General features: G+C 40.2%; 1 long non-coding RNA gene across 1 annotated transcript; it reads left to right on the forward strand.

The window, feature by feature from the left end:
- On the forward strand, nucleotides 1-25880 carry LOC309620012. The gene is made up of 2 exons (XR_014239371.1): nucleotides 1-4821; nucleotides 16001-25880. It is a non-coding gene; the product is annotated as an uncharacterized lncRNA (long non-coding RNA).
- The last annotated feature ends 1171 nt before the right edge of the window (nucleotides 25881-27051 follow it).

The raw sequence follows: 27051 nt of genomic DNA on the forward strand, positions 1-27051 counted from the left end.
CCTAAAACAGTTAAAACTATTAAATGTTAGAGTTCTGTTGAGAATCAGCTGAGACAGATTATGATTCAAATTCATTAAAAAATGGTGAAATCATGAAAGGATGCTCAACATCACTAATCATTAGAGAAATGCAAATCAAAACTACAATGAGGTATCACCTCACCCTAGTCAGAATGGCCATCATCAAAAAATCTACAAACAAATGCTGGAGAGGGTGTGGAGAAAAGGGAACCCTCCTACACTGCTGGTGGGAATGTAAATTGATACAGCCACTATGGAGAACAGTATGGAGGTTCCTTTAAAAACTAAAAATAGAATTACCATATGACCCAGCAATCCCACTACTGGGCATATACCCTGAGAAAACCATAATTCAAAAAGATACATGTACCACAGTGTTCACTGCAGCACTATTTACAATAGCCAGGACATGGAAGCAACCTAAATGTCCATCGACAGATGAATGGATAAAGAAGATGTGGTACATGGATACAATGGAATATTACTCAGCCATGAAAAGGAATGAAATTGAGTTATTTGTAGGGAGGTGGATGGACCTAGAGTCTGTCATACAGAGTGAAGTAAGTCACAAAGAGAAAAACAAATACTGTATGCTAATGCATATATATGGAATCTTAAAAAAAAAAAGTTCTGAAGAACGTAGAGGAAGGACAGGAATAAAGATGCAGACGTAGAGAATGGACTTGAGGACACAGGGAGGGGGAAGGGTAAGCTTGGATGAAGTGAGAGAGTGGCATGGACTTATATATACTACCAAATGTAAAATAGATAGCTAGTGGGAAGCAGCTGCATAGCACAGGGAGACCAGCTCGGTGCTTTGTGACCACCTAGAGGGGTGGGATAGGGAGGGTGGGAGGGAGACGCAAGAGGGAGGGGATATGGGGATATATGTATACGTATAGTTGATTCACTTTGTCGTACAGCAGCAACTAACACAAAAATGTAAAGCAATTATACTCCAATAAAGATGTTAAAAAAAAATGGTGAAAGTTCAATAGCTAGCATTATACAAGAACCTTGATACTTTCTTCCTTGAAAGTGAAAGAAAACAGTGCAGCCTAGTACTTTGAACATGGACCAACTCAGTTATCCTAACTGTTTAAATCTCTTGAGGATGTTCACTGACAAAAAAGTCTAAAAGTGATGGAATGTAGGGGAATATAAGGGTTTCAAAAGGGGTAATGAACAATAAGTCTTATATAATGTTGTTAAACTAAATGTGCAAGGACAGAATAAATGGAACTTTCATAAAGGCCTAGAGAGGTAAAGAAGAGATTGGACAAGGAAACTATTTAGAGGTGGTACTTGTACAGTACATCTTCAAATTAGGAGGTGAATTGAGAAAGAATTGATGAACCACAATAATGAACACAAATTTGAGGGCTGTGAATTCCCTATAAGACAAATTTTCATACTTGTTAATTATTTTTTATTAAACAAAATTTTAATTTTATATTGGAATATAGTTGACTAATAATGTGTTAGTTTCAGTTGTAAAGCAAAGGGATTCAGGTATATATATATCATTTCTTTTTCAGATTCTTTCCCCATTTAGCTTATTACAAAATATTGAGTATAGTTCCCTATATACAGTAGGTCCTTCTTGTTTATTTTATATATAGTAGTGTGTATATGTTAATCACAAACTCCTAATTTATCCTTCTCCCCACCTTTTCCGTTTGGTAACCATAAGTTTGTCTTCTATGTCTGTGAGTCTGTTTCTGTTTTGTAAACAAGTTCATTTGTATCATTTTTTTAAGATTCCACATACAAGTGATATCATATGATGTTTTGTCTTTCTCTGACTTACTTCACTTAATATGATAATCTCTAGGTCCATCCATGTTGCTGCAAATGGCATTACTTCATTCTTTGTTATGGCTGAGTAGTATTCTGTTGTGTATATGTACCATTTTTTTTTGATGCTTACAAACATTTTTTAAATTAATTTTTTAATGGAGTATTGTTGATTTTGTACATTAATCCCCTGTCAGTCGTATCATTTGCAAATATTTTCTCCCATTCTGTGTGTTGTCTTTTCATTTTGTTGATGGTTTCCTTTGCTGTGCAAAAGTTTTAAGTTTAATTAGGTCCCATTTGTTTATTTTTGTTTTTATTTTCATTACTCTAGGAAGTGGATCCAAAAAGATATTACTATGATTTATGTCAAAGTGTGTTCTGCCTATGTTTTCCTCTAAAAGTTTTATAGTCTCTGGTCTTACATTTAGGCCTTTGATACATTTTGAGTTTATTTTTGTACATGGTGTTAGAGAATGTTCTAATTTCATTCTTTTACATGTAGCTGTCCAGTTTTCCCAGCACCCCTTGTTGAAGAGACTGTCTTTTCTCCATTGTATATTATTGTCTCCTTTGTCTTAGATTAACTGACCATATGTGCATGGGTTTATCTCTGGACTTCCTATCCTGTTCTATTGATCTATATTTATGTTTTTGTGCCAGTACCATACTGTCTTGATTACTGTAGCTTTGTAGTATAGTCTGAAGTCAGGGAGCCTGATTCCTCCAGCTCCATTTTTCTTTCTCAAGATTGCTTGGGCTATTTGGGGTCTTTTGTGTTTCCATACAAATTGTAAAACTTTTTGTTCTAGTACTGTTAAAGAAAAAAAAGCCACTGGCAATTTGCTAGGGATTCCATTGAATCTGTAGATTGCCTTGGGTAGTATAGTCATTTTGACAATATTGGGTCTTCCAATTCAGGAACATGGTATATCTTTCCATCTGTTAGTGTCATCTTCGATTTCTTTCATCAGTGTCTTACAGTTTTCAGAATACAGGTCTTTTGCCTCCTTAGGTAGGTTTATTCCTAGGTATTTTATTCTTTTTGATTTGATGGTAAATGGGATTGTTTCCTTAATAATTTTTTTCCTGATCTTCCATTGTTCGGGGATAGAAATACAAGAGATTTCTCTGTATTAATTTTGTCCTGCAACTTTACCAAATTCATTGATGAGCTCTAGTAGTTTTCTGCTAGCACCTTTAGGATTTTCTATGTGTAGTATCATGTCATCTGCAAACAGTGACAGTTTTACTTCTTCTTTTCCAGTTTGATTTTTCTTTTTCTCCTCTGATTGCCGTGGCTAGGACTTCCAAAACTATGTTGAATAATAGTGGTGAGAGGGGACATACTTGTCTTGGTCCTGATCTTAGAGGAAATGCTTTCAGTTTTTCACTTTTGAGAATGATGTTTGCTGTGGGTTTGTCCTATGTGGCCTTTAATATGTTGAGGTAGGTTCCCTCCATGCCCATTTTCTGGAGAGCTTTTATCATAAATGGGTGTTGAATTTTGTCAAAAGCTTTCTCTGCATCTGTGGAGATGATCATATGGTTTTTATTCTTCAATTTGTTATTGTGATGTATCACACTGATTGACTTGCAGATACTGAAAAATCCCTGCATCCCTGGGATAAATCCCACTTAATCATGGTGTATAATCTTTTTAATGTATTGCTGGATTTGGTTTGCTAGTATTTTGTTGAGGATTTTTGTGTCTATGTTCAGTGATATTGGCCTGTGATTTTCTTTTTTGTGTGCCATCATCTTTGTCTGGTTTTGGTATCAGGGTGATGGTAACCTCGTAGAATGAGCTTGGGAACGTTCCTTCCTCTGCAATTTTTGGGAAGAGTTTCAGAAGGATGGGTGTTAGCTCTTCTCTAAATGTTTGATAGAATTCACCTGTGAAACCATCTGGTCCTGGACTTTTGTTTGGTGGGAGTTTTTAAATCATAGTTTCAATTTCAGTACTTGTGATTGGTCTGTTCATATTTTCTATTTCGTCCTGGCTTAGTCATGGAAGGTTGTACCTTTCTAAGAATTTGTCCATTTCTTCTAGGTTGTCCATTATACTGGCATATAGTTGCTTGTAGTATTCCCTTATGAGCCTTTGTATTTCTGTGCTGGTGTCTGTGGTAACTTCTTTTTCATTTCTAACTTTGTTGATTTGAGGCCTCTCCCTTTTTTTCTTGATGAGTCTGGCTAAAGATTTATCAATTTTGTTTATCTTTTCAAAAAACCAGGTTTTGGTTTCATTGATATTTTCTATTGTTTTCTTCATCTCTATTTATTTCTGCTCTGATCTTTATGATTTCTTTCCTTCTATTAAGTTTCGGTTTTGTTTGTTCTTCTTTCTCTAGTTGCTTTAGGTATACGTTGTTTCAGATGTTTCTTGTTTCCTGAGGTTTCCTGAGGTAGGACTCTATTGTTATAAACTTTCCTCTTAGATCAGCTTTTACCGTCTCCCATAGGTTTTGTGCTGCATCCAGTAGGTTTTGGATCATCGTGTTTTCGTTGTCATTTGTCTCTAGGTATTTTCTGATTTCTTCTTGGATTTCTTCAGTGATCCACTGGTTATTTAGTAGCATATTGTTTAGCCTCCAGGTGTTTATTTTACCATTTTCTGCCAAGTATTACAGCTTGCTTCCTGGGTGGAGGAGGAAGACAGGCTTGCAAACAGAAGACTCTCAGAGTTAACGGTACCCTAAAGCAAAATTATTAGGAAAATGCCAAAAAGAAAATTTCTACTATATGCTATTTAAAAAGAAATCCTCAAACAATGCATTAATCAAGAGAGATTATGTAAGAGATCCTGCTTTGCTAGGGATCTTTCAAGTTACTTTTTTTTTTTTCCTCCCTTTCCTCTTACAGTCCCTGGTGGCAATCCCTCGATTCCTGGATCAGTTCCTCACATCTTCCCAGGGCTGCAGCCAGGCCCAGTCACCTACTGCAGCACCAAGAGGACACTGCTTTGCTCCTAGACTTCCTGAAGGTTGCCAGGCTCCAAAGGTATGAAGGTAATAATGATGCAGGAACAGAGGTCTTTAAATAAATGGACGGTGGAAGCTGAATGCTACATTACAGAGAGTAACAAAGTACAATCTAAAGGTATTTCAAATGCATACAAACTTTGACTCAATCTTATTTAATTAAATGAGGTAACAATAAGAAAGTGTGTGTTTGTACAGATGTGTGTAAATCTGTGCTTGTTTGTGGATGTATGTAGAGAGCAGGAAAGAAGTTTATACCTCTCTTAAGTATCTTGTATTATCTTTTATATCATTCATGTATCTTGTCATCCATCCATCTCATCTTTTTTCATATATGATATTTCCTACTAACCATCATTTTTCTTTATCTCTTCCTTTTCTATCATCTGTCCTTCCTCCCTTCCATCCATCCATCTAACATTTACACACCCATATTCACTCACATACACACAATCTCTGAATGTTCAGAGATTGGGGATTTCCAGGTGAAAGAGGAGGAGAAAGAGTGAAAATCCAAGGTCTTTTTCCTAGGAAGTCTGTCCCCAGTACCTCCAATTATACATCTTTAAACATAACTGGGTGACATGGCTCTCTGAGTCAGGGCAGATTGAGTGTTTGCTGTGGTTTGCTTTGTAAAGAAAGGGAAAAAGGGGTGGGAAATATATTTTGTACAGCTATGCTTGCCAGACACTAATTTAGCTTATATAATTTTATTTACCCAGTTCCATCCAATATATCTACTACCAAGTATTATTCAGGGTTTTTAAAAAATCATTTTCAAGTGGTCATAATGCTTACAGAAGTGCAGTCCTATGCCTTTACTGAAGGTTCTGTAATATCCCTCCTCCACTGAATTTATAAAGAGTTGGCTTTTTTTAGCATAAGTAAGTGTAGCCTATATACTACAGACCAATTTTCACTAATTTTACTCATTTTCTGAAAGAAGCATGAGGCAAACGAACACATGCCTTCATTACCCATCCATTATTTCAGAGTATAAAGATTGTTTTCTTTAAAGATAAAATTATTGTAATTCTGAGACATGATGGAAAAACCCAGATGAAACCTATTTTCTGAACATAAAAAAATCAAAACACTCAGAAAACTGAATTACTGAAGTGAAGGTAGTTTGATATTTTAGATCAATAAAATGATGTCAACATCTTAATACATGAATTGATGAAAGCTGAAAGTACACTGAATTTTATAATGCACTGCTTTAAAAAACGCACACTTAAATAATTGGGCCTTGGTCTTTTTTTTTTTTTTTTTTTTGTACTGAACGACTGCTTTCACTTCAATCTGTGCCTTTGTAAGAATTAATTTGACCTCTGGCTCAATAAAGCCATACGTTTTCAACACCTGTCTTCAAAGTTCAACTGCCAAGATTTGTGTTTAGTGCATTGAGAAACACAGCAACAGTTACATCCCTGTATTTTAATGAGATTTTCTCCCCCTCCCCTATTTTTGGAGAATCACTTGCACAAGAGAAGAATCATGTAGGAAAATATTCTAAATAAACATGGACACAGGAGGCCAAAGATCACTGATTGATGATCTTTGGTGATGGCTCTGGTAGACTTGAATATATTGGAACAACCAGTCAGGTTTTAATTTTCATTTCTTGTGAAAAGAAGGTGCCAGAAATAGATGACTACATTTATTTGGCAACTCAAAGGATTTTCTTTTTCTGGTGTCCCAAATGTCTATGGCTTACTGACTCTAACATGGAAAGCTACAGATTGTAAATAAGCTTATATTTAATCCGTAGCAGGCGATCGCTGAGCAACTGTTGTCTTGACATTTTAAGATTAGTGAGTACTTAGGATTCCAATGATGGGTCCTTAGAGAGGAAATTAGGATAGAGAAATGGCCTTCAGTAAAGTTTTGTTGTTTTTGTAACTTTCTGTAACCCCATTAAATTATCAACAGCAACAGAGTATTATACAGGTTTACCCTACTGAACAAAATTCAAAAGTCATCATTCCTCGGATGGCTGACATACAGAAATGCTCTGTCAACCTAAAAATGTACAGCCATCTCTAGAAATGAACAAAGCTGAATTTCCCCCAAGCCCTGTTACCCTGGAAAGCAGTAGTGATTAAGAAATAGCTCACCCTTTTATATTCTGGGAAACTCCTTCCTCACATGACTTGGTAAGACTACCCCCCCCTTGTCTACCTATGTGACAGGGCCAGACACAGACTCACCAGGTTCCCATGTGTCTGTCTCATAAACAATGCACTGAATTGTTCACACTTGCTGATCAAAACAAAATGCTTGTTAAAGTTTCAGTGTTTCTCCTTCCTGCCTCACCTTTTTAAAAAAAATTTTTTTTTAATTCACGTTTATTGGAGTATAATTGCTTCACAATGCTGTGTTAGTTTCTGCTGTATGACAAAGTGAATCAGCCATACGCATACATACGTCCCCATAGACGCAGGTCTTGCGGTTAGAGTTGTACCTACTGCAACAGTCTCTGTCCCACAGTTCAACAGCCCCTCCCCTTTCAATAATTCCCAGGGAAAGAGTCCATCTCCTCCAATACGGCTCACTCAGCTGTGCAGGAGAGTTTTCTCCACATCGACTCTTTGCCTAGCCCTCATGTGCACACACCATTTGGGCGTGAAGGGTTTAGAAGATGCCCAGCAGAATTCCAGCTGCTTTATCACTTTCTTCTGATACCCAGACTATCTGTGCTTCGGCCTTAACGTGAAGTTACAGGAACCTGATTTACCCACTACCTGAAACAATGCGACCAACAATAGCAGACAAAAATCTATGAAACCCTGCATCTCAAGACACAACAACTCCCCTGAAAGAAAGAAAAACAAGATTCTGCCTCGAGAGAACTTCAGGACGAGGAATGACAAGAGTGACAACTAGGCCACTGAATGATATAGACAACCTCTCTGCAGTGAGTGTAATACATAAGATAAAATTATAGCGAAAAATACGTTGTTAGAAAAAGAGTTAAATAGCACATTTTTAAAAAAGTTATTTAGAAAAAGAAGGGAAAGAAACAGAAGGAGGTTATGAGTGCAGGATTAGCCTGTGATGAAACAAATATGAAAAATTAATAACGAACACTCAAAGCTATCATGCATGAAACAAACCAAGGGATTTTTCCAAAGTACAGATATAAGATGGTACATTATTTCTCAAGAAAAAACTAAAGCTCAATCTCAGTCACCATTAAGCACTAAACATATGTCAGAGATATATGCACATATCCACATATTCTACTGGTATACATACATATACACACACCAGATGCAAAACCTATCTTAGTGATATATATTTTTATATAATCTATAAATTCTATATATATTTGTATATATGTGATATATAAATTATACATATTCTATAATATATAAAATATATATCTAAATGTATATACATATATAAAAATCATATATATAAACATAACTTAGTGACATGTGGTTCACCATCCCTTTCTAAATCTAGTCAAACCACAGAGAAGCCGATAGGAAAAATAATTCGTCAGAAAGAGCCAATAGCAAAAACAAATTAAATCTCAACTGATGAAAATATGTCCATAAAAGTTTCTCAGTGACTTTGAATTATTTGAAATAGATAACTAAACAATTTTTAAACTTCACTTCCAAAACAAAGCACATATGGTGCAACTTAATTACATAATTAATTGGAAAATTAATTACACAGTTTTGGCGTGTGACTAGAAGAAGTAAGAAGGATTTTAAAGGCGCTAATTTGTACTTTTTTTTTCAGCTGGTGTACAACAGAGTCTATCTCTAATGGTGAAAAAACAACCAACAGTATTTCAGCATACAGTAATCCCAAGGAGGGTATTATTTAGATACCACTGTGTATTAAAATCCTGTGAGTTGCTCATGAGAAAGATTCCAAAGCCCTTCCTTCCAAGAGAGTCTGGAAAGAGGGTCTCCTGCAATGGAAATGGTGGTGTTCAAACACCTCAGATTGTTTTGATGGACTGGTCCTTTGCCTCATTTTGAGAAATATGGAAACAGATGAACCAAAATCTTAATCACCAATTCAATCGATCATAGAAAGAGAAATAAATATGGGCACACGCCACCACCACCACTCACACACCAAAAGAGTATGTCTAGTAGAGCTGGCCAATCAAATAAGGCAGGTACTGTCCACTGAAAAACACAGATGAGGACAAGAGGAGATCATAAGATCAAGACTGTATTAAAGCTTTCCACGGCAACACCAAACCAAGTCTGTAACACGTCGACTCTTATATACTCAACAGACACATGTAAATTGAATCAGAAGAGTTGCTAAAGAAAGGGCAAAGCCTTCATGGAAATACACGTAAACAAAATTAGAACAAGCCCGGCAATGCTAATGGCAGGCACATTTAAGACATGTATCATTAGATAGATAGATGTATCATTGTACGGATTATGTTACTCAGCCATAAAAAAACGAATGAGACAGTGCCATTTGCGGCAACGTGGATGGACCTAAAGAATATTATGCTTCGTGAAATAAGTCAGACAGAGAAAGGCAAACGCTGTATGATATCACTTATATGTGGAATCTGAAAAATACAAATCAATGTACATGCAAAACAAAAACAGACTCACAAATATAGAAAACAAACTAGTGGTTACCACTGGGGAGAGGGAAGGGAAGAGAAAGGTGGGGATAAATTAGGGGTATGGGCTTAAGAGATACAAACTGCCATACATAAAACAGATAAGCAACAAGAATTCACTGTACAGCACAGGGAATTATACCCATTACCTTGTAATAACTATAATGGAAGATAATCTTCAAAAATACCGAATCACTTTGCTGTACACCTGAAACTAGCACAATATTGTAAATCAACTCTACTTCAATAAAAACCAAATGTAAAGTGCAAAGCCATGAGTAGGACATGTCTGGGTTAAATAAACACCAAACTACATATAGCAAACCTTCCAAGGGACCCCATTACGGTTCACTCCTTTCATTCAAGTGATAACAGGTCCCCGTGTCTTAGAACACAGTGTCTATCTGTACTTGCGGCAGAGTAATTTGCAGAGCTATTTCCTGCCGCTTGTATGTTTCACCGATAGGCTTTCTGTCGTCTTCTCTGGTTTCTGGGATCTTTATGCTGCCCCGAGAAGATACTTCCCGTTAGGGTTTTGCCATCCTGAAGGCTGAACTCATCGGTAAAATCACGGTTAGTGAACGGCACACGGGGAATGAGCAAGCACCTTTACAAGCCAAAGGGATTAAAAAGGTCTGGTGGTAAGACACAGTGGCCAAGTCCAGATGGTGCAAGCCATACCTTAGAGGACAAGACCTAGGGGAAGCATGGGGCCCAGCAGAGATTCCTCTTCTCTAACCCTGCCGACACAAAGAATCGGGAGAAATCGGGGGGTGCCTGGAGAACAAGAGGCACGAGCTGCAATGAGAGCCTTGTGCCACCATCCTGCAAAGCACGCAGAAGCCCACAGCATGTAACAGTGCCCGTGGAACGTGCTTTCCTTTGGAAAGTAGGATTGGGACGTTACAGAGAAGGCATTTTCTTTCTTCACTGATTAACTGATTATAACTTTGTAAAATTATCAGGAGTGATGCTACCATTTCAATAAAAAGTAAAAAAAAAAAAAATTAAAAAGGCTTTAAGTAAGTGCATATTCTACGTTGCTGCGTACATATCTGCTTACAGTTGCAAAGAATCCACGATGAAATTGTTGGAAATATAATCTGCTTGGTCAAGCCCTTAGGGAATTTGCCATGGTAACTCTCTCAGCATTAGGCTTTTTTTTTTTTTTTTTTTTAACCAAAGCAACAATCCTTGAGGCAGGGCATTCTGAACATGATAAATGTTGTTCACCAGAGGTCAAGGATGCAATCACATCTAAAGACAAGAAAACAGTTACCCAGCTGCTGGCCCTTCACCCACTGAGGGGCAAAGGCTAAAGTCTCTCCGTTATTCCTAGTGAGCTCACCAAAAGGGCAGCAACTGTACATTTTTATTCCATGTCATCAGGGCCTCTGTGGTCCAGGACAGAAACACTGATTAAGAAGATGACTCTGGCTTCTCTGCAAGGGTGACTTTTTGGGATCTGGCCAGCAGCCAACTGGGAGAGCCGAAGGAGGGTGTCTTTTGTAGATTGTGAACAATGTACCCCGAGTCTCCACACACATGAGTGCGTGTGATCCTCACAACCGCAGACGTGAATCCATTATCTCCTTTTCCATGTAAGAATACAGAGGCTGGAAAGTCTTATGCCAACTTGCTGGAACCTTATAAATTCCAGGGGTGCACCTGTGTCAGAGGCAGAATGATCCCCACCCACTCCACTTCCCAAAGGTGTCCCCATCCTCACCCGGGACTCTGTGAACACCGTGCCTTACAGGACAAAATGGGCCTGGCAGGTATGATGAGGTTAAGGGCTTGAGATGGTGAAACTATGCTGGATTACCCAGGTGGACCCCGTGTCATCACAAGGGTCCTGTGCAGTGTGGAGAAGGAGGAAGGCAGATGAGTCAGACCATGAGGTACAGCTTTGTGAGAAAGACTTGACCAGCCGTGGATGGCTTCAGAGACGAACGGGGGCCAAGGGTCGGTGTGCACTGAGCCCAGTGAGACCCACGTGAGACTTCTGACCGCCAGAGGAGTGAGGGTATCAGTGTGTTGTTTCAGCCCCTAGGATGGTCATACTTTGTTACAGCAGCCATAGGGAACTAATACAACTGGAAAGAGAGGTGCACACCCCATACCAACTAATCAGAACATGGTGTTTCCAAGTGATAAACTTCTGTCAAAAACATTTCAACGAGTAGAATGAAGCAACGCCTGAGGAACCCTATGTGTCTGGGTAGGCAGGCGACTCTCGGTCTTTCTGTCGGACAGGGTCAAGGACCGCAGAACTGCCCAGAGAAGAGAACAGAGCCATCGCCACATCAACCACCATCCCGGAATCCATACAACAGAGAACGGAGCCATCCCCAGGCCAACTACAATCCCGGAATCCATAGAACACCCTAATGCCAGAGCAGGGTTTCTTCTCCACAGTGGGAATCCTGATGAAGGACTCTAGGGCAGGGTTGAGGTGGACCGGGAAACATCACTTGCTGAGAACCACGTCACTGTGATGGGATGTAGTCCCGTTCCAGCGTTGTCAATTTGGTGGATTTTACTGTTCAAGTGAGAAGATGACTCCATGAAGCCATTTACTTCACCAAAGAAATGGTGGTCAGGCAGACAGTGGGATCCTGTTCAGTGACCAGACAAGGCAAGGACATTTAAAAAGGAACCTTATGTGCATACTGCTAAGTGAAAGAAGGCATTCTATAGAATGGAAAAGAATCTGAAAAAGAATATACGTGGGTGCATGCACTTATATATATGTATATATGTCTATAAACACACACACATACATATTACTGAATCACTTTGCTGTACACCTGAAACACTGTGAATCAACTATACTTCAATTACCAAAAAAGGCAGTCTGAAAAGACTATACATTTGTATGAGTCCATTTATATGACATCCTGGAATAGGCAAAACTAGAGAGAAGGTAAACACGTCCGCGTTAACCAGGTTTTTGGGGTGGAGAGGTTTTGAAGAGGTGAAGCATGGGGGATACTTTGAGGGTGGTGAAACTATTCTGTATGATACAGTAGTGGCAGATACGCGACACTAGCCATTTGTCAAAAGTCACAGAACTTTAGAGCACAGAGACCGAAACTAAGGTATGCAAGTTAAAACAACAATAACAAAAATATTGAGAATTTTACAGGCTCCCAGGATGAAACGCGTATGCTGTGTCAAGAGAATTTAATGGTGCTACCAATGAGTGAAGTAACCTTCAGTGAGGTGGGTGGTTAGGGGCCGGTGCTCACCTAATATTTCTTTATGTATTGGTGGATCTGTAAGATGAAAGACAAAAGGACTTGCAGATAAGCACTGAACTCTACTTGACGAAACTGTTTCCCACGGGGGCATGGCTTAACAATTCTGATCGCGCCCCGCGTGTACACTGGGGTTGACCCATCGGTATATGGACTGCAGGAGCCAGGTAGCAGACAAGCAATGAAGGAGGTGACAGTGGTCCACGTGGTGATGCATCAGAGCTGTAGACACCGCTGCACACTCAGGTTCTGCTTAATATACAAACACATCCTCACGTAGAGCAATATTGAGAGACACGTGCAGAAACGTGAGTTAGCATGCACACACACACTCGGCCCTCCGTATCCGAGAGTTCAAATCCTCAGATTCAACCAGCCACGGATCAAAGCTATTCGGGGGGTGAAAAAAATTCCAGAAAGTTCCAAAAAGCAAAATCTGAATGTGCCATAAGCCAGCAGCGATTTACATTGCATTTACAATTATGTACATGGTACTAGGTATTCTAAGTAATCCAGAGATGTCTTAAAGTATAGAAGAGGTTGTGCATACACTATATGCAAACACTAAGCTATTTTATATAAGGGTTTGAACATCCATGAATGTTCATATCCCTGGGGGTCCTGGAACCAGTCCCCCACAGAGACTGAGGGAACCCCGCATATTTCCTTCTGCTGTCAGCTGACAAGTTCCTGAAGAAATGACACTCTAGGAGCAACAGGCCCATCTGCTGCCCCGAACTTGACTTCTAATCCCACCCTCCAGTAAAAGGAGCCAGGGCTCCTGGGAGAGACGGATGACTCTGGGAGTGGGACAAGAAATAGACAGGATGTCTGTAGCAACGTGTAGTTCAGGAAGAGTGCACAGCCGCACACACCAAAAACACAAGGATGGTTATGTGAAAATTAGTACCACTACTCAGGAAAGCAATTTGGAAATAGCAAAGTTTCAGGCAAGAACATCCTATGACACAGAAATTCCATCTCAGGTATAATCACCAGATAAACATGCCCGTATAAGGAGGATGCTTGGGGATCATAATCTTTGTACTGTTTTTAAGAGAAATCATTGCAGAAGAAGTAAGATACTTTTATGAAGGATTGCGTAAATTGTTGCACTTAGTATCACGCAATGCTTTACAACAGTTGAGGACACTGAACCAGATCCATGTGTATCATCAGTGTAGTTGAGTGCAAAATGTAAAATAATGCTGATCAGAATTCTATCATGACAGGGGGATGCAGGTTTAGTCAGTATATGAAAATACAGATGAATATATAGTGACTGCCAGCAAGCGGTTACCTCTGGGAATGATGGAAAACATATACGAAGGACGGGTATTTGATCTATGTTTTGCTTCTCAAAAAAATGCTTTGAAAAATTTATAACAAAGCATCTCATTATCTAGTTGCTGGTCAGGGGAGCACTTTTACATTATTTTTAATTTTTTATGTGGTTAAAATATTTTCTATGTTAATTTGAAATTTTAAATGAATGAAAGAAACAAAATGAGCATAGGGTGAAGAGTGTATGGTGATGAATCAGAGGATAGGGCAGATCTCTCGGTAAATACATCTGCAAGAAGGGAAGCACAACAGTTGAGTTTGGGTTCATTCTGCTTTAGGAGGTGGTGATTTGTAAATTCTTGTCTGAAAGACTAGAAGGGTGAGTGAAAACAGATGGACAGAAGTTTGGGGCAAAGGTTCAATGCAGATAACTGTGAGGGCAAGAAATTTGAGACAGGAGCTCATATGGATTGCTGCAAATACTCAGAGTGATCATGGAAAGCAGCATATCTGATGGTGTCTCCTGTGACCCTGGAGCTCATGGAATGCTTGCTGTACTTTTTAAAATTAATTAATTAATTAATCTTTGGTTGCGTTGGGTCTTTGTTGCTGTGTGCATGGGCTTTCTCTAGTTGCGGCGAGTGGGGGCTACTCTTCATTGCAGTGCGCGGGCTTCTCGTTGCAGTGGCTTCTTTTGTTGCGGAGCACGGGCTCTAGGTGCAGGGGCTTCAGTAGTTGTGGTGCGAGGGCTCAGTAGTTGTGGTTCATGGGCTCTAGAGCGTAGGCTCGGTAGTTGTGGCGCACGGGCTTAGTTGCTCCATGGCATGTGGGATCTTCCCGGACCAGGGCTGGAACCCGTGTCCCCTGCATTGGCAGGCGGATTCTTAACCACTGCACCACCAGGGAAGTCCCGAATACTTGCAGTATTAATGAGAGCTACGTTATCATTTTTTTCTTACAATGCAATACTCTGATTTTTTTTTTCTGTTTTGGTTAAAGGTTTTCTCTAAGAGTTTATGGGGAAATCTAAAAGAAATTAATTGGAGAAGTTTTATCAGGTTTTTTTTTTTTAAATTTGATGATATAGAAGGTGGGTATAAAAATAAATTGTTATTGTGGGCAGAAGGGGGTAGTAATCATCTTTTAGCATGTTATACAATTATGTGTTCTCTGTTGTTTATTTTTAAGCAATATTTTAAACTTTCAACGTCTCTCTCAATAACGTCACTTTAAAGTTGTAGGACTAATTGGCTTCCTCTATTTTCTGTATATTATGAGAGACATATTGAATGCAATAGAGAAAATAATTAGCCCACAGCAAAATCTCACATGGGATTAGCTTCCATGAACTTGACAAAAATAACATATATTATCACTTAGATATCTCTTAATTAAATGGACTAATCTATTCTCCTCACGTACACTAGTAGAAGCAATCTGTTCCAGTGGACAAGAAAATTTATTTTTGTTATTATTGTTGCTATTTTTAAAAGCACATGCCTTAGACTTAGCATCGTTTCAAAGTATTAACTTGCTATTAGGGTAGTCCTCTTCCCTGATATTAATAAGGTAAGATAGACATGAATGGTGATTACCAAGGACCAATGATTATCCTAAGGTCTTTACAATTATTACACTGTTTCATCATCAAAATAACCGTTCCGGAACCAGTATATTAAGAAAGAGTGGAATCTTCTCTTCACAAATGGAAAGTAGCTCAATATTAAGTCTTCTTTAAACCCCGGTTTTTACTCCTAGTTTCACTCTGGCCCAGGAAATCACTAAATGTTTAACAATAAGTAATGTTTTTCCTTCACTCAAAGCCTCAGTTTCCTCATCTGTGAAATGGGGTAACAATGATACCTAGCTCAAAGGGTTAATAAGAGGAGTAGACAAGAATGCTTAGAGAATGCTCAGAACAATGAATTCGGTAAGGAGCCAAAGGGTAGCATCTACTAATTTTTTTTTTTACCATTAATAATAATTTGTGGCTTAGTGGAATTTTTTCAGTAGATGTATTTTCTATTTCTCTCTTTGTATAGGTTGAGTGCAGTATTTGTGTCATCATCAAGGGTCAGAATCACTGGATGACTGCTGTCTGCATCTACTGTCATCCCAGGAGGAGCGGTCCATGATGATGCGTGCTTGGAGCTCTCCATAGTTGGTGAGGATGTTGCAAAGTATCTATTTCGCTGTCATTCACCACACTTCAGTATTATTCTACACATTCTCTTTATATTAAATCACAAACTGTATTATAGATTAACTGGCATAAAACCATTTAATAAAGCCAACACACAACAAAGCCATAACAGTATCTGGGAAAACACAACAAAGCCAACCTGCAAATATATAATGAAGCATTCTGTGCTTGGATTGCTGAACACTGTAATAAACCAATTTAAAAACTTCAGGCTGGGGCTTCCCTGGTGGCGCAGTGGTTAAGAATCCGCCTGCCGGGCTTCCCTGGTGGCGCAGTGGTTGAGAATCTGCCTGCCAATGCAGGAGACACGGGTTCGAGCCCTGGTCTGGGAAGATCCCACATGCCGCGGAGCGACTAGGCCCGTGAGCCACAATTGCTGAGCCTGCGCGTCTGGGGCCTGTGCTCCACAACAAGAGAGGCCGCGATAGTGAGAGGCCCGCGCACCACGATGAAGAGTGGCCCCCACTTGCTGCAACTAGAGAAAGCCCTCGGACAGAAACGAAGACCCAACACAGCCATAAATAAATAAATAAATAAAATTAAAAAAAAAAAAAAAAAGAATCCGCCTGCCAATGCAGGAGACACGGGTTTGAGCCCTGGTTTGGGAAGATCCCACATGCCATGGAGCAACTAAGCCCACGAGCCACAACTACTGAGCCTGCTCTAGAGCCTGCGAGCCACAACTACTGAAGCCTGCGTGCCCAGAGCCCGTGCGCCGCAACAAGAGAAGCCACCGCAATGAGAAGCCCGTGCACCACAACGAAGAGTAGCCCCCGCTCGCCGCAACTAGAGAAAGCCTGCACGCAACAGTGAAGACCCAACACAGCCAAAAATAAATAAATAACAAAAACAAACAAACAAAAAAAACTTCAGACTTGTCATAAGAAAGTTACCTGACTTCCCCATAAACCGTGGGTCACCTTTCAGTCTACTTACCAATTATCTCAACAAAATTAAAACAAAGAAGCAAGCTATATAATACTGTTAGAAATATTCCTGTTTATATGTGTGTATGCATTATTAAAATTGTATGCACTTACATTTATATTTTTGCCTCGATCCAACTAGAAACTCTACCATGCACGTATCTGTCAAATTAGGGCATTTTCATAAAGGAAAACTATTATCGTAAAGACCCGTGGGACAAAACTGGTTACATTATCTTCATAATACTTGGTAATTTACTGTGACAGCAGGGATAGTAATAAAACTATATGATAGAGTGGAAAAGTGGAAAAGTCAGTCTAATAATTTACTGTCTTATAAGAAAATATAAAAGGAGATGCATGAGGCTCATGATTAAACTTGTTGGCATGTCTATATGCAGTACCATGTTACTGTGTTTCTTTCGCTAGATTATCATTAATTATTTGTAACATTGTGTAGTCCTTGTCTAGAATGAGCATGGTTAATATTATCACTACATACAAAGACATGTTTCAGCATATTTTTTACTTGAGTCCTTCTCTCCTGTGTCCTGAATGGTTAGTATTTGGTTATGCTAATTGTTCATAATAACAATATTTAACTGCGTATCTCAGCAGCAGTAATAAAAGAATATTTTAACAGACAGTGGTGTGGATTGATCTGAAAACTGTATTAAATTTACAATGGAATCAAGATTTAGAGTAACCATCTTTAGAAAAACCCAAAACTAGAACACATGTATGAGTTTTACTACAGATCTAACCTAGCAAAATGTGAAAGCTTTACCTAAGTATAGCCCGCAAACAATCTTTATTTTCACATGTCTGCCCTATGTCTAATGCACAGAAGTATAATTAAATGCTGCAAATAATTCGATAAAAAATATTCTCAGGCAACGAGAAAATTTCAGGGAAATCTGCAAACTGAGGTCTTCAGTGGGATCTACTTTCATTGCATCATTTCCTCTTTCTGTTTTAAATCTTTTCTTCTGAGGAGGTGGAGAATTTTGTAAATCTAAGTGTAAATGATAAGATATGTGAATTGTAAATTACAAGTAAGTGTAAATTATATCTGTATATATACGTGTGTGTATATATACACACATATAAACATATACATTAATATGTGTATATATACACACACTCAAACACACACACATATATGCATATATATGTCATATGTGTACGTATGCATATGGCATAAGACATACCACCCTCTCTTAATCTTCCTTCTTGGTTGGTAATAAAAATGGTAATTATACTATTTATAGAATCAGACTGTGTGTCTCTGGTGTGTATCACCATAGACTCTTGACCTAAAATCCAAGGCGTCCTTTTAACGCCCATCACAGTGATTTCGACAAGGACCACAGGAGGGAACAGACGTGTTGGGGCCAAGGGGACAAAGGTGAGCCAGCCCGATGAGCTTGAGACTGCTCTCCGCTGGCAGCTCCTGGGACAGTTTCTGGAAGCTTTTGGTAGCAAAATCAGCAGCTCCTGGTGCCAGCAGGTGGCAATTCACCTCTATGCAACATTTCTGAGGGACAGTGTTTCGGGCCAGTTTTGTCCCACAGAGAGCGGGTTCTCTGTTCTGCTCGAGAACATCACCGACGTGTCTGAGTTTTTACCCATCTTGGTATTCAGTTCTGCTGCAAGATGAGGCAATCAGCTTACGGAATACCAAATTCCATGCGGTACGGGATTTCACTTTCCCTTCAACACGTACAGAAACAGGGAGGCTGTACTTTCCATGGCACTCTACGTATACTTCACATCTTTGCCTATAAAACTATTCTGCTTTTTTTTTTTTTTTTCTTGGCTGTGTGGTGTATCTACTTATATGTAGAAGTAAACTGGATGGGTTTTCAGAAATAGATTCACAGACCTAGAAAACAAACTTTCGGCTAGCAGGAGAGGTGGGAGGAGAGGGAGAAATTAGGAGTTTGGGATTAGCATATACCCACTACTATATATAAAATAGATAATCAACAAGGTCTTACTGTACAGCACAGGGAACTCTACTCAATATTTTGTAATAACCTATATGGGAAAAGAAATCTGAAAAAGAATATATATTATATATATATAAACTGAATCACTGCTGTACACCTGAAACTAACACAATATTGTAAATTAACTATACCTCAATAAAAAAATAATAAATTGGATGGTTTTTGAAACACAAAAATAAAACTATATTGACATCTTTTATTAAAGGCTTGTGAATCCTAAAGTTAATAAAAAAACAAAATGGGAAGAGATTTGATACATGCCAAGGAAAAAAAAAATCAGGCAATTCTTGTATTCCAACCAAATTTGAGGGATCTATAATCAATCAGGGCTACTGGGAGGTCCTGAGAACAAAAACATCACAAGTTACTGAAGGAAATCTTCAGAGGGCTTAAAAGCAGTAAGATCCTGCTATAGCAGTAATTCCAAGAATTCAAAGTGGGGAATGTTGGTTATTTTTGTTTGCCTTGCCTGTATTGTGTTTCCAGGAGATTCTTAACTGCCATCGACGGACACTTAAAATAATACACAGATGTAAATAAGAGGAATTTTAGAGATTTAAGGACACTCCAGAGCCACATAGCCATCCGGAGCTGAGGTGCTGGAGAGGACATTGCTTTTTCCCATGCCCCCTGGGTCTGTCGGTGCGGGTGACAAAGGGACCTCAGACACCCAGCCCTCCTTAGTCACCAGCACGCAATTGTGATTCCACTCATGGCCCGAATTTTCCATATCCTGGCGTCTCAGCTGGTGCAGGAGCCTGACCTCAGGCCGGCCCTCCCAGTCGCCTGCAATCCGGTTCCCTGAAATATTCGGTGTCTGCCCTGTTGCCATGGCCACTCTCAGCCCATCCTCCAGCTTCAAAGCCCACGTCATCCGATTACCTCACTTTTGTGGGGAAGGAAGGCATTTTACTCTACCCTTCTAGGTTCTTAAGATTAAAATCTCAGAATTAAATTGACATGGGACGGATGAACAGGCGAAAATCAAACAAAAGTTGAAAGACATGTATCCACAGGAGAGACCCGGAGACCCTGAGTCACGTGCCAAAATGACCAAAACCCGCACCTTAAATATCATCTTCAGCTATAGACAAAAGAGGCTCTTGGGGTAGTGGTTTGGGACCTCAAAGGGGAGGAAGGCAGTTCCCATGGAGATGGAAAAGCAAACGTTTGTAAACAAGTGTTTGCTGGGCCTGCAGAGACAGTGGGACACGGAGTGGGCTCTGATCTCCAGGCCCTGCAGTTTCCCCACCCGACATGATCCATATTCTTTGCAGACATGTCTGGTGATGTTCCATTCCAGGAACAAGCCCTCTATCTAAATTCTTTAGGCAACTAAGGGGAGGTAAAAAGAAAGACTTCCTGAGTTTTCTGCCTTTTAAAATAATCATTCTAAAATAATCCTCATGTCAGACACACATTTTGGGGTGGCCAATTTTGTTCCCATACACTTTCATTCTCTTATAATCCATTTCATCATATTATTCTCTTTTCCTGACACCCAAATCCGTCCCTCTCATTTCTCAACATTCTGCCTCTTGCTTTATTGTCATGGTCTCCAATTCTCCTGAGCTAATTCTTAATATTTATATATACATTCACCTGGTCCTTTCACTACCCTTGCCCTTAGGTTCTCTGAAATCTTACCTGCAATGATGCTTTTCCTCCACCTAACCTAAGTCCCTACACATGATGGTTTCCAATAAGCACCAGTCCTCCGTAAGTTCAAGGCTACAACTTCTTTCTGATCTTGAACCTCAACTCTTCCAGCTCACCACTAACTCCCCAATCCATTTCCAAAAACCGTTCACTTCACCGGCTTCACCAATCCATCGAAGCTACTAAATTTTCACTGAAACTCACCTTTCTTTACCCCGTTTCCCCACTAAAATCCAGTGGTAAAACACCATCATCACTCCTAAACTTACTCCCTGAATCCCTGGCCTCTCATTTTATTGCACTAGCTTGTACCCCCAGGTCTGATTAAATACAGCTCCGCCTACACCCCACTGGCCACCGTGAACATAACCACACCAACCACTCTGACTTTACGTTTGTGATGGTAAATGCCGAGTGGGGTGTCCAGGTCCCCCCACTTTGCTTCCGCAGTCTAGTAATTCTCCAACTGCCTCTCATAGATATTTTGTACTTTCCTCTCCTAGAATCCTAAGACTTGCCCCCTCAATCAGCTGAAGATTTTGCTTTCCGTTTCTTCAAGAACCTGGAAGCAATGAGACCAAAGCATCCACGGGCTTCTACCTGCATCGCCACCGAGATACCCACATCTGAAACCACATATTCTGAACGGTGGCCACCCTCCTTTCCAAACACAATCCCTCTATCTGAGCAAGGATTCCCTCCCTCCTTGTGCTCTGAAGGATACAAATTCTGCACCAATTCCCAAGTGGATTCCTCCCATCCGCAAAAAAGCTGCCATATTTCCCATCTTAGAAAAATATGTTCTTGATCCCACTTTCCCGACCAACTCACATCCACTCCTTCTTGCTGCCACGCACTGCGAAATTCCTCCAAAGGAACTGTTTCTACTCACAACGCCCGTGACACCTGCACCAGCCCCTTCTGTCCTAAAGACAATCCAGGCAGGGTTTTGCAGCTTCCACTGTCTGGAAGTTAGTTATGTAAACCTCACTAAAAACGTCATGGAGCTGAATCCAATTTTCGATTCTCAGTCTCCATCTCGCAAGAGTTCACCTCTTTTGCAACTTGGCCTTGGGGACAAAAATGTCTTTATTTTCGTGTGACGGCTGCTCTGGGTGCTTTTGATTTTTTCTCCCATGCCCACTGCTAAATTTTCTCAGTGTCCTTTGCCATTTCCTTCTCTGTTCCCTGACCTCTTAATATTGTCAGGATCTAAGTCTCAGTCTTCCGACATCTCTCTCTCTCTCTCTCTGGCAATCCCTCCTTGGGTGATCTCATACAGTGTCACACCACTGAGTGCCACCTGTACAACACAAATTCAGTTTTTGTTTCCTCGGCTACAAACGTCTCTTCCAAAGCCCAGTCTCACATAACTAATAAATACTGGGTCGCCCAAAAAGTTCATTCAGGTTTTTCCGTAAGATCTTACAGAAAAACTGGAATGAACTTTTTGACCAACCTAATAGTATTTTAAAATGATTACATTTGGTGCTGTTTTCACTACCTCTGAAAAAATTTGCTATGTTGCATTTTCATCCTTGTGAAATGTGAAAATATTTTCTAACGTCCACGTTTATTCACTGTTTGATAAATTAGTTAATGCGAATTTTCTCAATACCAAGTATGTAGGATGTTTTAGCTGTGCATGTGTGTGTTCAGAGAAAAAAAACTCTGCATGATTTTATTCCTTTGAAAGTTACTGAATCTTGCTTGATAGTCCCGAATATGGTCTGTTTTGGTGACTATGTCGTGCGCCTTCTAAAGGACGTGTATTCTAGAATTGTGGATGTAGGCTTTAGAAATGAGAATTAAAAGTATTTGGTTAATAGGCTTTTACAGTCTTACCTATTTATAATCTACTGATTTCGCGTCTCTCCTTTACCGAGAGAGGGTTGTTAAAATCTCCAGCCATGTTCATGAATTCCTCTCTGCTTTGAGTCTCTGCAGCTGAATTTCAAACTGCACTTGTTAATTCAGAACTTGAGTAACGTCTGCTGTTGAGGAATAAAGAATGCTGCTGATTCTGATATTTGAAAGAAGGGCAGTGGGGTGAGAAGAAAGAAAGGAGATTCTTTCTCCACGGGGCTGGGGGGAAAGGGCCGCCCCCAAGCAAGTCTGCTTAGTAATGTCACCTGTCTTGCACAACTGATGTGTTATCAATGAACGAATGTGTGTAAAATTGCTGGCACCAAACACGGCACGGTGTACACATTCATTAAAAGCTACCTGCAACTATCTTCATACAGAGACTGCAAGGCCTGGGGTTTGTTACGTTCAGTGAACTTTTCCTCCGAATAGCCCTGAAAAGATTCAGAAATATAACCACGTCTTCCTTGAAATTCCTCCCACCTCAGGCTTCTGTAGATGAGTACCACCAAGTTTTTTCTCCTATATTTCTGTGCAATCAGTTTCTCCAACCTTTGCCTTGTACTCCTCCAGCAAAGGTGCCCTTTAAACACACCCCCCCCCATCTTTTCTGGAATCCCCATCTCTAGGGTAACGGCTCTACTTAAATACATGGCTTCAGATTAAGTGTACAATTCTCTAAGCCCAATCTTCTTTACGGTCATTTTTCTACATCTATCCGTTTAAGCACGTCCAAAATACATTTCCTTGTCTAATAATTATATATTTTTACAAGTACTTGTATAGCAACAAGTACTATTACCCTTGTTATTATTATGTTTTGTCCATCCTCTTATAACTTGAATAACGTTTAAACTCCGGAGGGCAGAAGCCAGGGTTTCTCGCATACATGAGTCCCAGCATAGCGTGAGGGGCAGTTAGGGGGGAAATATTTTGGAGAAGCCCAGGTGTACAGAACACGGTTCCCCAGAGAAGCTGCTCTCAGGGGCAGTGCATCTCTTCAGTAAACATTTCAGTGAGCATCTACCACACATCTGCCGCCTCCCCACTTACTGGGGGAAAGTGGTACTCGTAATCCCTTGGGAATCAGCTGACAAAATCCATCTTTCTGTGACAACACTCTAAGGAAGGCAAACCCCGTCACAGGGATGGAGAGAATGGAGAGGCCGTTATTACTGCTCATGGGGAGGGCAGAGAGCGGCTGGGGCAACGGGATGCTTGAGTTGGCGGCCACTCACGAAGGGGCGGGTTTTTATTACGTCACCCTAACCTGTGACTAATTCGTCTAAGGGTGGTTCATGATATGAGCAGACGCATACACGTGGGAAAGCCTAGTGGATCTGATGTGCAAAGAGAAGCTGAAGAATGTGAAAAAGGCTGCCTTGCTTATTTTAGGATATTTGGTCCTGTCCGAAAGGTCCCTAAGACATTTGGTCCACACCAAAAAAATGTCCTTCATATCTGCTCGTATTTGGTCCCGTCCAAAAGGTCCCTCAGGCATTGGATCCACACCAAAATGTTCTTGATACCTGGTCATATTTCGTCCTGTCCAAAACATCCATAAGAGATTTGGTCCACACCAAAAGGTCCTTGACATTTGGTCCTGTCTAAATCTATTTGGCATGGACCAAATATGCTCATGGATGTTTTGGACAGGACCAAATATCAAGGATCGTTTAGCGTGAAACAAATGTCTTATGGACGTTTTGGAAAGGAACAAACGTTTGGTAACCGCCTTGGTTTCTGACCTTTTCCTGATCCCATTCCAATAATATGTATTTTCACTATGTGTGTTCGCCTGCGTGTGTACACACATATATCCATCACACATACTATCAATTAAGCACTGGATAGGTGTTGGCAAAGTAATTCTGTAAACAAAAGGAATGTATATATTATACACAATAAATTTTGAAATATATAAATACATAATAAAAATGTGTGTGTGTGTATGAACATACGTCTATATCCATGTACGTATCCTGTATGAGTTTCCTGTGGCTACTACAACATATTATCACAAAGTTGGTGGCTTAAAACTAGAGAAATGTCTAAAACAACAGAGATGTATTCCCTCATGGTTCTGGAGGACAGAGGTCAGAAATCAAGGTGTGGCCAGGGCCATGCTCCCTGCAGAGGCTCTGAGGGAGGGTCCTACCTGGCTCTTCCAGTTTCCGGGGGCTCCAGGCGTCCCTGGGCTTGTGGTCGCCTCCCTCCCATCTCTGCCTCTGTCTTCACAGGGCTTCTCTGTGTCTCTGCATCTACAGCTTCTCTCCCTTCTCTTTTAAGGACGCCAGTCAATGGATAGAGCCCCCTTTGACCCAGGGTCACTTCATCTAACTTCTACCTGCCCACCACATATCTATAAATGTATGCATACATATCCATCCCACATATTATGCATTAACCACGTGGACAGCTATTGGAGAAACCAGACAGTCCTAGAACGAATGCTGCAGTGGTTCAGAGCAATGAAATACGGAGGCAGAGGACGGAACGCAGAAAGGAGAAACAACTCTTTCCTGGAGAAGCAGCTGCTCCTGGTGAGGGGCCCACAGCTGGGCTTTCCCCACAATCGAGTTTGACTCTCCAAGGGAGAGGACTATCCTAAGCCAGAGAAAAAGCTTGGATTTTTGCCACTGCCTAGCTTCTGTGATGACTAATGGCTGAGCCTTGTTCACTGAAGCAGAAACACTCGAGCATGGTAAATATCAGCATTAACAGATCGTTCTGGAAATAATAGTGTCATATGAAATCGTGGGCATGTGTTGGCACGCGTGTGTACTGTATGTTGTGTGAAGTCCATACTCACATTAGAGACCATATTTATGGGAAGTGTGTGTGTGTGTCGGTATGTGTTCTCTTCTGTGGAGAAAAACGTGGCAATTTTTATCTACCTAAATCCCCAGAGTCTTATATTTCATCTTCTTGAAGTAGGGATAACTTGTTTGTGCTAATAACTCTGTCTACATCTCAATTACTCAGGAACCTGTGCGGGGAGAGAGCAGCCAGTAAGAGGCTGCGTCCAGCTAGAATCAGGTACTTTGTGACGACAGACTGCTCTATATGTTAGTTATGATACCATGTAGCAAGCCTTCTGGACAGAGAAGTCTTATTATTTTTAATAATGAAACACTAAACCTCCTCTCAGATGTCTCAGAGTCTGAGGGTTGCCATTTCTCCAGCAAGGCCTATCAGAGTAGCAGAGCTGGCAACCAAGAAAACGCCCAGAAATTTGTAATAAATAAAAGGCAGAGGGCTTCCCTGGTGGCGCAGTGGTTGAGAGTCTGCCTGCCGATGCAGGGGACACGGGTTCCAGCCCTGGTCTGGGAAGATCCCACATGCCACGGAGCAACTGGGCCCGTGAGCCACAACTACTGAGCCTGCGCGTCTGGAGCCTGTGCTCCGCAACAAGAGAGGCCGCGATGGTGAGAGGCCCGCGCACCGCGATGAAGAGTGGCCCCCGCTCGCCGCAACTGGAGAAAGCTCTCGCACAGAGACGAAGACCCAACACAGCCAAAAATGAATAAATAAATTAAAAAAAAAAAAAAAAGGCAGAAAAAAAAATCACCAGAATTCTGATCTTGTTTTCACCTAACAAAATAGCAAATCTCTCTCTCCCTCTCTCTCTCTCTCTCTCACACACACACACACGACACAGCCAAAAGTAAACAGAAAAACTGGCAAATCCAAAATCTGTCTTAGATTTAAATAAATCTTTCTCTGAAAAGGTTTGACAAGCAGAAAAGTATTTAGAAAAGAGATGTAGATACAACTTAGAATGTTAAAAGGATGGTACTGGTGCGCTTTTACAGAACATTGCATACCCGGAACAATGTGCAAACTTACTGCACTAACCAGTACACACGCTCTAACGCACAGCAACAAAATAAATATAAATTGATAACAAAACACCAGTGAAAAACAGATCATATGCTTGCATCATGAAACACTCACTTCTAAACAATTCAGGGGTTCAAAAGAAAAATATCATAGAAGTTGGAAAATATGCAGAATCCAAAGACACCGACAACATCATATAACAAGGCATGTGAAGTGTGACTAAAGGGGACTAACTTTACTTCACTAATTTTAATTTTGCTATGACTCATTTTAAAGAGGAAATATAAAAGACAAAAATAATTAAAAGTTGGAAAACCCACATTAAACACAAAGAGAGTAGAAAGAAGGAACTGAGAAGTAAACGCAGAGAAGAAAATAACCACATGGTCTGCAGTGGAATGCTAGGGAAAATCAACAGTATAGCAAAAAAAATTTAAAATATTGGCGTATGGGAACAGTAATATGGGAAAAACACTGACAAGGCTGGTCAGGAAGAGAGAAAGAAAAGCATAAACAGTCAACAGTATATTGAAACATGGGATAATACCTCAGATAAGAGATTGAAGAAAATCATAATGGAATAA

This window comes from Balaenoptera borealis, assembly GCF_965194805.1.
Source record: "Balaenoptera borealis genome assembly, chromosome: X".
Classification (NCBI taxonomy): Eukaryota; Metazoa; Chordata; class Mammalia; order Artiodactyla; family Balaenopteridae; genus Balaenoptera; species Balaenoptera borealis.